Source organism: Piliocolobus tephrosceles, chromosome 13, assembly GCF_002776525.5.
Source record: "Piliocolobus tephrosceles isolate RC106 chromosome 13, ASM277652v3, whole genome shotgun sequence".
In the NCBI taxonomy this organism is placed as follows: domain Eukaryota; kingdom Metazoa; phylum Chordata; class Mammalia; order Primates; family Cercopithecidae; genus Piliocolobus; species Piliocolobus tephrosceles.
In genome coordinates, this window is record NC_045446.1 from 60,718,051 (window position 1) to 60,728,081 (window position 10,031).

At 39.5% G+C, this 10,031-nt stretch overlaps 1 pseudogene; it reads left to right on the forward strand.

Annotated features, from left to right (window-relative positions):
- The first annotated feature begins 6,862 nt into the window (after positions 1-6,862).
- Positions 6,863-7,732, forward strand: LOC111531814 (annotated as a pseudogene).
- The last annotated feature ends 2,299 nt before the right edge of the window (positions 7,733-10,031 follow it).

A 10,031-nucleotide genomic window follows, 5' to 3' on the forward strand; every position in this document is an offset into this window, starting at 1 on the left:
ATTTTGTATCCTGAGACTTTGCTGAAGTTGCTTATCAGCTTAAGAAGATTTTGGGCTGAGACGATGGGGTTTTCTAAATACACAATCATGTCATCTGCAAACAGGGACAATTTGACTTCTTCTTTTCCTAACTGAATACCCTTGATTTCTTTCTCTTGCCTGATTGCCCTAGCCAGAACTTCCAACACTATGTTGAATAGGAGTGGTGAGAGAGGGCATCCCTGTCTTGTGCCAGTTTTCAAAGGGAATTTTTCCAGTTTTTGCCCATTCACTATGATATTAGCTGTGTGTTTGTCATAAATAGCTCTTATTATTTTGAGGTACGTTCCATCAATACCGAATTTGTTGAGCGTTTGTAGCATGAAGGGCAGTTGAATTTTGTCAAAAGCCTTTTCTGCATCTATTGAGACAATCATGTGGTTCTTGTCTTTGGTTCTGTTGATATGCTGGATTACGTTGATTGATTTGCGAATGTTGAACCAGCCTTGCATCCCAGGGATGAAGCCCACTTGATCATGGTGGATAAGCTTTTAGATGTGCTGCTGAATCCGGTTTGCCAGTATTTTATTGAGGATTTTTGCATCGATGTTCATCAGGGAGATTGGTCTAAAATTCTCTTTTTTTGTTGTGTCTGCCAGGCTTTGGTATCAGGATGATGTTGGCCTCATAAAATGAGTTAGGGAGCATTCCCTCTTTTTCTATTGATTGGAATAGTGTCAGAAGGAATGGTACCAGCTCCTCCTTGTACCTCTGGTAGAATTCAGCTGTGAATCCATCTGGTCCTGGGCTTTTTTTGGTGGGTAGGCTATTAATTGTTGCCTCAATTTCAGAGGCTGCTATTGGTCTATTCAGGGATTCAACTTCTTCCTGGTTTAGTCTTGGAAGAGTGTAAGTGTCCAGGAAATTATCCATTTCTTCTAGATTTTCTAGTTGATTTGCGTAGAGGTGTTTATAGTATTCTCTGATGGTAGTTTGTATTTCTGTGGGGTCGGTGGTGATATCCCCTTTATCATTTTTGATTGCGTCTCTTTGATTCCTCTCTCTTTTCTTCTTTATTAGCCGTGCTAGCGGTCTGTCAATTTTGTTGATCTTTTCAAAAAACCAACTCCTGGATTCATTGATTTTTTGGAGGGTTTTTTGTGTCTCTATCTCCTTCAGTTCTGCTCTGATCTTAGTTATTTCTTGCCTTCTGCTAGCTTTTGAATGTGTTTGCTCTTGCCTCTCTAGTTCTTTTAATTGTGATGTTAGAGTGTCAATTTTAGATCTTTCCTGCTTTCTCTTGTGGGCACTTAGTGCTATAAATTTCCCTCTACATACTGCTTTAAATGTGTCCCAGAGATTCTGGTATGTTGTATCTTTGTTCTCATTGGATTCAAAGAACATCTTGATTTCTGCTTTCATTTCGTTATGTACCCAGTAGTCATTCAGGAGCAGGTTGTTCAGTTTCCATGTAGTTGAGCGGTTTTGATTGAGTTTCTTAGTCCTGAGTTCTAGTTTGATTGCACTGTGGTCTGAGAGACAGTTTGTTATAATTTCTGTTCTTGTACATTTGCTGAGGAGTGCTTTACTTCCAATTATGTGGTCAATTTTGGAATAAGTGTGATGTGGTGCTGAGAAGAATGTATATTCTGTTGACTTGGGGTGGAGAGTTCTATAGATGTCTATGAGGTCCGCTTGGTGCAGAGATGAGTTCAATTCCTGGATATCCTTGTTAACTTTCTGTCTCGTTGATCTGTCTAATGTTGACAGTGGAGTGTTGAAGTCTCCCATTATTATTGTATGGGAGTCTACGTCTCTTTGTAAGTCTCTAAGGACTTGCTTTATGAATCTGGGTGCTCCTGTATTGGGTGCATATATATTTAGGATAGTTAGCTCTTCCTGTTGGATTGATCCCTTTACCATTATGTAATGGCCTTCTTTGTCTCTTTTGATCTTTGATGGTTTAAAGTCTGTTTTATCAGAGACTAGGATTGCAACCCCTGCTTTTTTATGTTCTCCATTTGCTTGGTAGATCTTCCTCCATCCCTTTATTTTGAGCCTATGTATGTCTCTGCATGTGAGATGGGTCTCCTGAAGACAGCAGACTGATGGGTCTTGACTCTTTATCCAGTTTGCCAGTCTGTGTCTTTTCATTGGAGCATTTAGTCCATTTACATTTAAGGTTAATATTGTTATGTGTGAACTTGATCCTGCCATTATGATATTAACTGGTTATTTTGCTCATTAGTTGATGCAGTTTCTTCCTAGCTTCGATGGTCTTTACATTTTGGCATGTTTTTGCAATGGCTGGTACCGGTTGTTCCTTTCCATGTTTAGGGCTTCCTTCAGGGTCTCTTGTAAGGCAGGCCTGGTGGTGACAAAATCTCTAAGCATTTGCTTATCTGTAAAGAATTTTATTTCTCCTTCACTTATGAAACTTAGTTTGGCTGGATATGAAATTCTGGGTTGAAAATTCTTTTCTTTAAGAACGTTGAATATTGGCCCCCACTCTCTTCTGGCTTGTAGAGTTTCTGCTGAGAGATCTGCTGTTAGTCTGATGGGCTTCCCTTTGTGGGTAACCCGTCCTTTCTCTCTGGCTGCCCTTAAGATTTTTTCCTTCATTTCAACTTTGGTGAATCTGGCAATTATGTGTCTTGGAGTTGCTCTTCTGGAGGAGTATCTTTGTGGCGTTCTCTGTATTTCCTGAATTTGAATGTTGGCCTGCCCTGCTAGGTTGGGGAAGTTCTCCTGGATGATATCCTGTAGAGTGTTTTCCAATTTGGTTCCATTTTCCCCCTCACTTTCAGGCACCCCAATCAGACGTAGATTTGGTCTTTTTACATAATCCCATACTTCTTGCAGGCTTTGTTCATTTCTTTTTCTTCTTTTTTCTTTTGGTTTCTCTTCTCGCTTCATTTCATTCATTTGATCCTCCATCGCTGATACTCTTTCTTCCAGTTGATCGAGTCGGTTACTGAAGCTTGTGCATTTGTCACGTATTTCTCGTGTCATGGTTTTCATCTCTGTCATTTCGTTTATGACCTTCTCTGCATTAATTAGTCTAGCTGTCAATTCTTCCACTTTTTTTTCAAGATTTTTAGTTTCTTTGCGCTGGGTACGTAATTCCTCCTTTAGCTCTGAGAGGTTTGATGGACTGAAGCCTTCTTCTCTCATCTCATCAAAATCATTCTCTGACCAGCTTTGATCCGTTGCTGGCGATGGGCTGTGCTCCTTTGCAGGAGGAGATGCGCTCTTATTTTTTGAATTTCCAGCTTTTCTGCCCTGCTTTTTCCCCATCTTTGTGGTTTTATCTGTCGCTGGTCTTTGATGATGGTGACGTACTGATGGGGTTTTGATATAGGTGTCCTTCCTGTTTGATAGTTTTCCTTCTGACAGTCAGGACCCTCAGCTATAGGTCTGTTGGAGATTGCTTGAGGTCCACTCCAGACCCTGTTTGCCTGGGTATCAGCAGCAGAGGTTGCAGAAGATAGAATATTGCTGAACAGCGAGTGTACCTGTCTGATTCTTGCTTTGGAAGCTTCCTCTCAGGGGTGTACTCCACCCTGTGAGGTGTGGGGTGTCAGACTGCCCCTAGTGGGGGATGTCTCCCAGTTAGGCTACTCAGGGGCCAGTGACCCACTTGAGCAGGCAGACTGCCCCTTCTCAGATCTCAACCTCCGTGTTGGGAGATCCACTGCTCTCTTCAAAGCTGTCAGACAGAGTCGTTCGCGTTTCACAGGCTTCTACTCCTTTAGCTGAGCCCTGTCCCCAGAGGCGCAGTCTACAGAGACAGGCAGGTTTCCTTGAGCTGCTGTGAGCTCCACCCAGTTCGAGTTTCCCAGCGGCTTTATTTACCTACTTAAGCCTCAGCGATGGCGGGCGCCCCTCCCCCAGCCTCGCTGCTGCCTTGCGGTTAGATTGCCACAGACTGCTATGTTAGCAAGGAGAGAGGCTCCGTGGGCGTGGGACCCTCCCGGCCAGGTGTGGGATATAATCTCCGGTGTGCCGGTGTTACAGCGCAGTATTGCGGTGGGAGTTACCCGATTTTCCAGGTGTTGTGTGTCTCAGTTCCCCTGGCTAGGAAAAGGGACTCCCTTCCCCCTCGCGCTTCCCAGGTGAGGCGATGCCTCGCCCTGCTTCAGCTCTCGCTGGTCGGGCTGCAGCAGCTGACCAGCACCGATTGTCCGGCACTCCCGAGTGAGATGACCCCAGTACCTCAGTTGAAAATGCAGAAATCACCGGTCTTCTGTGTCGCTCGCGCTGGGAGATGGAGACTGAAGCTGTTCCTATTCGGCCATCTTGCCAGTGTTCACAAGCATTCTTATACACCAATAACAGACAGAGAGCCAAATCATGAACGAACTTCCATTCACAATTGCTTCAAAGAGAATAAAATACCTAGGAATCCAACTTACAAGGGATGTAAAGGACCTCTTCAAGGAGAGCTACAAACCACTACTCAGTGAAATAAAAGAGGACACAAACAAATGGAAGAACATACCATGCTTATGGATAGGAAGAATCAATATCGTGAAAATGGCCATACTGCCCTAGGTTATTTATAGATTCAATGCCATCCCTATCAAGCTACCAGTGACTTTCTTCACAGAATTGGAAAAAACTGCTTTAAAGTTCATATGCAACCGAAAAAGAGCCCGCATTGCCAAGACAATCCTAAGTCAAAAGAACAAAGCTGGAGGCATCACGCTACCTGACTTCAAACTATACTACAAGGCTATAGTAACCAAAACAGCATGGTACTGGTACCAAAACAGAGATATAGACCAACGGAACAGAACAGAGTCCTCAGATCTACAGCCATCTGATCTTTGACAAACCTGAGAAAAACAAGAAATGGGGAAAGGATTCCCTATTTAATAAATGGTGCTGGGAAAATTGGCTAGCCATAAGTAGAAAGCTGAAACTGGATCCTTTCCTTACTCCTTATATGAAAATTAATTCAAGATGGATTAGAGACTTAAATGTTAGACCTAATACCATAAAAACCCTAGAAGAAAACCTAGGTAGTACCATTCAGGACATAGGCATGGGCAAGGACTTCATGTCTAAAACACCAAAAGCAACAGCAACAAAAGCCAAAATTGACAAATGCAATCTCATTAAACTAAAGAGCTTCTGCAAAGCAAAAGAAACTACCATCAGAGTGAACAGGCAACCTACAGAATGGGAGAAAATTTTTGCAATCTACTTATCTGACAAAGGGCTAATATCCAGAACCTACAAAGAACTCAAACAAATTTACAAGAAAAAAACAAACAACCCCATCAAAAATGGGCAAAGGATATGAACAGACATTTCTCAAAAGAAGACATTCATACAGCCAACAGACACATGAAAAAATGCTCATCATCACTGGCCATCAGAGAAACGCAAATCAAAACCACAATGAGATACCATCTCATACCAGTTAGAATGGCAATCATTAAAAAGTCAGGAAACAACAGGTGCTGGAGAGGATGTGGAGAAATAGGAACACTTTTACACTGTTGGTGGGATTGTAAACTAGTTCAACCATTGTGGAAAACAATATGGCGATTCCTCAAGGATCTAGAACTAGAAGTACCATATGACCCAGCCATCCCATTACTGGGTATATACCCAAAGGATTATAAATCATGCTGCTATAAAGACACATGCACAGGTATGTTTATTGCGGCACTATTCACAATAGCAAAGACTTGGAATCAACCCAAATGTCCATCAGTGACAGACTGGATTAAGAAAATGTGGCACATATACACCATGGAATACTATGCAGCCATAAAAAAGGATGAGTTTGCGTCCTTTGTAGGGACATGGATGCAGTTGGAAACCATCATTCTTAGCAAACTATCACAAGAACAGAAAACCAAACACCGCATGTTCTCACTCATAGGTGGGAACTGAACAATGAGATCACTTGGACTCGGGAAGGGGAACATCACACACCGGGGCCTATCATGGGGAGGGGGGCGGGGGGAGGGATTGCACTGGGAGTTATACTTGATGTAAATGACGAGTTGATGGGTGCTGAGGAGTTGATGGGTGCAGCACACCAACATGGCACAAGTATACATATGTAATAAACCTGCACATTATGCACACATACCCTAGAACTAAGAATATAATTTAAAAAAAGACAAAAAAAGAAAAAATGGAAAATACTTTATTCTAGCAGAATCTCTCTGTGTTCTAATATATTAAATTTTTATTTTTATTCTATACATTTAATGTTAACTATATTCCACATATAATGATACACAATATATAAATATTACTTTAAATTACTATCATTGTGTTTATAGCAAATATCTTGCTCTCAGATAACTAGAAATATAAATAACCTTTAATATAATTCCAAGATTACAAGTCAATTAAATGTTAGAACCGTGGATACTCTTTACTAGTGTTTTATTACTTTAGCTCTTTATTTACTCTCTTTACAAACACTACAAGTTAGCAGTTTCTTCAGTCAAAATTTCCCTTTGAATCTCATCTCCGTGCTTATTTTAACTGTTTTCCACTGCCATAGATGACCCAACCTGAGATTCCTATTAATGCCTTCTGTATCTGGCATATAGCCTATGTTGGAACACTTTTCTGTATGACCCACTAGGTTTCTCTTCCACTCACTGTGGCTTACCTGTGCCCTTGTTTCAGAAATAAATTTTTCATCCCTTTTTCTGAGAAAATGTCTTAGATATGACTGTTAGAAGCTCAGAATTTGATGTGCAATAACTGAGTAGAAACTTATATATTCCAGTCTCCATGTGCTTCTCAATATCTTCAGAGGAAGTATCACCATGATATTTTCAATGGATGCATAACATTCATACCTATAACATTCACTCTTGTTGGCATCCCAGGACTGGAGGCAGAACATATGTGGATATCCATCCCCTTCTGCCTGATATACACCATCATCTTTCTGGGAAATGGCATCATTCTTCACATCATCTCAATTGATTCTTTCTTGCACCAACCCATGTATACTTTCTGGCCGTGTTGGCCTTTGTTGAACTTGGTGTCTCTGCTTCCACCATGCCCACTGTGTTAAACATATTCCTCTTTGGCATTAACGATATCAGTTTTGGTGATTGTCTGCTCCAGATGTTTTCTATGTACTCTTTCACTCTCATAGAGTCAGGTGTCCTTCTGGCAATGTCAGTGGATCACTTTGTGGCCATCTACAGCCCACTGCGCTACACAACCATCCTGACAATTGCCCACATTACTGGGATGGGTGTCACCATTGCCTTGAGAAGTATAATGCTTATGCTCCCAATGCTCTTTCTCCTGAGGCATCTGCCTTTCTGTGGCCACAATACCCTCACACTCTTATTGCCTCTACTCAGATCTGATCAAATTGCCCTGTGGAGACACATGCCCTGATAGCATCCTGGGTCTATTTGTCATTACCTTCACATTTGGACTGGACTCATTGTTCGTTGTGGTTTCTTATGTGCTGATTCTTCATACAGTACTGGAAATAGCTTCTGGAGCAGGGTGGTGGCAGGCACTCAACACATGTGTGTAGCACATATGTGCTGTGCTTGTGTACTATGTGCCCATGATCAGCCTCTCCCTGATGCACTGCTTTGGATGGCATTCACCTCCACTTCTCCAGACTGTCACGGCCAATGCTTACCTCTTCTTTCCTCCTGTGGTCAACTCCATTGTCTATAGCATCAAAACCAAAGAAATTCGCGACAGCATTGTTTGTACACTATCCAGGAAGAGGAGTGAGTTCTAATGGAGACATATGATACCCTGAAAGTACATGCACTTAGAACAGGCTTATTACCTGAATATTAGTAGCTTTGCAGATATGAAAAAATCCATGGCTTATTATTGCTTATTAATGAGCTTTAATATTTTGTAGATTGAGAAAAATAAAACAGTTTTACATATTTCCCTGAGAATAGGAAATGGCATTGCTCTGAAATAAAATTATGGAAGATGCATAAAACTCAGGCTTTGACTTGGTGATGACACACTTTGTGTGCTGAATCCTTGAATACTCATTTCAGTGGCAGTTGGTTCTTGGAATATGTAGAAAGAGTCTTGGGGAGGCTTATGTTTCTGGGTATATTAAAATTAGTGATACACATTTGTGAAGGAAAATAATCAGGACACAAATGAGTACATATTGTATTATTTGTATAGTTTCAGAACATGTACATCTAATTTAATGTCAAAAAAAGAGAACACTGCTTACCTTTGATGGATGTAAAGATGGAAGAATGGGGAGAGACATGAGGCAATTTCTGGGGAGATGGAAATATTTTGTTGTGTTAGGGACGTGGTGACATGGTTTTGTCAATTTGTCAAAATGGTATAGCTAAGATTTGCACATTTCAAGGTGCATCAATTTTACCTCAAAACTTCTGAATGATAGTAATAACAAAAAGGAAAATAGTAATAATAATATAGATGATTAAATTGCATAGTGAATAGAAGTGTAGAAAATACAACAATGTTGTAATGATGATAATTGTTGAAGTTGTGTCATGGGTACCTGGAAATTCATTGTAATATTCTGTTTACTTTGTATAGTTTACAATTTCTGTAATAAAAAGATCCTTAAAAAAGTATACTCAATCTGCCAGTGTTAAATCTTCATTGAACATGCAGTATGAAGCAGAGACAACTTTCAACTGGTCAGGAGGAAACTGTTTGGCTTTAGAAAACTAATTTACTTTTAACGAGTTCAATACTAGAAAGAAAAAAAAAAACACAACCATTTGAAAATATTGTTTTAGAAGAAAAGAATTAAAAAGCAGATAAAGTAAGGCCTACTCCTGTAATAGTCTTCGGTGACATGAATCGCTCAGTAGTAGACATGCTTCTGACAAACAGAAAGGTAGGGAGGACAAAAAGAATTCTAGAAAGTCCCTCAGACAGGGATTGCAGAGCCCAACTTTTTGTTTTCTACAGATAATTTTGAATTTCCATGAACCATAACGAATATCCTAACAAACCACACAGTCTTGAGTGATTACCAGTCAACCAAGTACTTAATAGAAGGTTTGGTCAAATAAAAATATGTATAAGGTAATGAGTGGCATGATTTATATTTTTTTCTGTTTTCATCTAATTTACTCAATTTATGGACTTTAAAAAAATTTTAATGAATGAAACACCTTTGAAAGTGTTCAATATAGTAAAGTCATAAAAATAAGATGGGATTTTTTTAAAATTCTCAAAATTTATTCCTTAACAATAATTATTGGTAACCTCCATGACAGTCCTGTAAGTTAGACAGTACTATTATTCTTATGGTATACATGAAAAGACTAACAGATAAGTTACTTTATCAAGTTCACAAAATGGAAAAGTTGTACACCCAAGAGCCAAGTCCTCAGTGAGATGTTATACACTTGAAACAGATGTACCTAGTTCGATTCTTAGCTATCTTGCTATTAATAATTGTGGGATCTTGCTAGTAGTATGACCTGATTGAATTTAATTTATTCATTTATAAAAGGATAACAAAATAAAATTCAGCTTTTATGGTCTTGAAGATTAAATGAAATGGTGCATATGAAGCAATTAGCATAGTTCCTAGTAAAATTTGCTCAAGAAGTAATTATATTTTATTAAGTAATTAGTTTTTTACCAAGTCTGACTAAAATACATGAATACAGCCAAATTTCACAATTCCTGATAGTCTCTCTAGATCCTAATTTTATGCTCAAGTACATCAAAATTAAAGTCATAAATTCCTCTGACATGAACTATACCGTACTAAGTGATTTATATAGATTAGCTCATTTAATCCACAGAACAAATACATGAGGAAATTATCCTACATGTTACAAACGTAGAAACAGAAACAAAGAAGTCAAGTTATCACGTCCCAAGTCAAAGAGTTAGTAAGTGGCAGAATCACAATTCAAAACCAGACAATCCAACTAAAAACCTGATTCCTTAGCTCACCACATCATCGGTGGTGGGCTTAACTTAAGATTAAAATTCGACTTTAAAACTGGAATCTGAAGAACATCAAGCAATTCTGTAAACCATTTTCTTCTTTGAGACTCACGAGGACA